This window comes from Scedosporium apiospermum (genome assembly GCF_000732125.1).
Source record: "Scedosporium apiospermum strain IHEM 14462 chromosome Unknown SEQ_SAPIO_0091, whole genome shotgun sequence".
In the NCBI taxonomy this organism is placed as follows: Eukaryota; Fungi; Ascomycota; class Sordariomycetes; order Microascales; family Microascaceae; genus Scedosporium; species Scedosporium apiospermum.
The window spans coordinates 1-2,455 of NW_015971792.1; positions in this window are offsets into that span (position 1 = coordinate 1).

Genomic DNA, 2,455 nt, shown 5'->3' on the forward strand with positions numbered 1-2,455 from the left:
ATTACTTTCTATATTTATATTTTATTTTATTTATATAGGGTTCTTTTTATTAGTATTTCTTTTTACTTCTTTTTATACCTATTTTCCTTATATAACTACTTTAGACTAATATTATTTTCTTCTTAATTAGACTTTTTACTAGTAGTCTTCCTATTCTTTATTATAAAGTTAGTAATCTATTAGTAGCTTTAGGGTATTTTTTTATATCTTAGTAGTTTGTTAGTATAAGCTTCCTAGCTTGTCTTTATTTAGGCTAAATTGTTAGATAGGCTTAGTATATAAAGTTATCTTCTTTCTAGTTTTTATAAGTTCTTTTAGTTTTAATTTATATATAGGCTATTATAGTAAGTATAGTATATAGTAGTAGTATTAGTATACTTCTTTATAGTACTATTTATAAGATAGGTTTTCTAATATTAGGGTTTTAAACTTTTCTAGTAGTTTTTATTAGGTTTCTTTAATATAGTTCTTGATTTCTAGGATCTTAGTAATCTCTTTTTATTATATTATCTTATTTCTTTTTATTAGGTTTTTTATAATTTAGCTTAGGCTTGTATTTTATTTAGTATTTTTATGTAAAATGTCTGTACTTTCTATATAGGAAGTACTTACTAATCTTGTCTTTAAGTAATTTAAAAATAATGTTCTTATTATTAGTTTTTAGTTCTATAGGTCTAGAGTAGGTTTTTTATAAAGTATTATTATTGCTTTATTTTTACTTAGTATTAGTAGAAGTTTAGGGTTTGTAGGCCTTTATTATAGTACTCTAGCCTTATTTTTACTATTAATATTTATATAGTTAGTTATTAATTTTGATAGTGTTTTTTATATACTTAGTTAATTATATTAGCTTTTTAAGCTTGTAGAGTTTATCTTTAACTTCTTCTTTAAGTCTATTATAGAAGTAAGTTATTAGGGGTTTATTTTCTTAGTTAAGGTATATAGTAATCTACTTAAACTTAGTTATATATTTAGTAGTAGATCTCTTCTAGCTTAATTTTTTAAGTTGTTAAATTATAGCTTACTATTTATTAGGCTTTCTAAAAGCTTCCTTAAGGGCTTCTTTAAATATTTTATAGTTATTAAAGATTTTAATAATTTCTACTTTTTATTTAATTTTATTATTTTCTAGGTAATCTTAAAAGGTTAGTTTAAATTAGGTAAGTATATTGCTTATAAAGTACTAAGCTATAGTAGTAACTTTATTAGCTTTAATATAAAGCTATCTTTTATAGTATTATAGGTAGGTTTTTATTTAGGTTAAGAATCTTTATAATTTTTGCTGGTTTCCCTTATACTTGTCTAGTACTGTAATCTTAAGCTTTAGTTTATTAAATACTTGTAGCTAGATAGTAGGTGCCTAGGGGATTTTTTATATTTTTAGGTTATTATAGAGCTGCTGGATTATTTGTTCTATGTAAGTAATGTGTTAGTTGAGTTCCCTATTTTTTTTATTTTAATAGGTAGTAAACTTATTAATTTTTACTAGTTTCTTATTAATATTCTTTACTTTAGTAATCTAATCCTTAATCTTATTATATACTTCTTTAATAGTAGTAATATAGTTATAGTTATTATTAGAGTCTTCTTTGTTATCTGTAGGTAAAGTAATTACCTTTTATATTTTAATTTTATTATCTAACTTAGAGTTTAGAATAGTAGGTAGCTTTCTTTTCTTAGGTATTATAATTCCTAGATATTAGTATTGCTTAATAGGGTTACTTACTAAATAGGAGTAGTTAATATATTATAATCTTAATATTAGCTTATTAATAGTATTAGGTAGATATAATTAGTAATAGGATTAAGATATTATCTATTAGTAGTAGAGTAAGGTAGTTAAATAGTATTTATAAGATATTAGTAAGAAGTATATATTTAAGTATAGGGGTGTAGTTATATTTAAATTGACTACTAGAGAGTCTTAAAAGATAAACTAGATATATAGAGTAAACTATAGTTTATATAGATGTTTCCCTTCTAAGCTCTCCTTGGGGTTAGTTGTGCTTTTAACTGACTGGTTAATTAGTTGTAGGTATGACTATTCTATTGATCTTCTATTTAACTAATTAGTTAGACTTAGTCCTGTCTGACTTCTTTATTATATGATCCCTTATTCTACAGTGCTACACTGCCTCCCTGTGACCTGGTCGTAGCCATGTTATAATATATAAAAGTAATATATAATAATATTATAATAATAGTAGACTAACTTATAAAGTATATCTACTTTATACTCTATAATAAAGTAATATAAGTACTATAGTTTACTAAACTATTCTTATAAATAGTAATAGTAAACTATAATCTACTAGAAAAGATTAACTTTAATAGAAGACTAGTATTTATCTTAAAATTTTAGTAAAGCCTTTTTAATAGAATAGGAATTAATTATAAACTATCTATAGTATATTACCTAAAAATATAAAGATAAGTTAAATAAATAAATTAAATA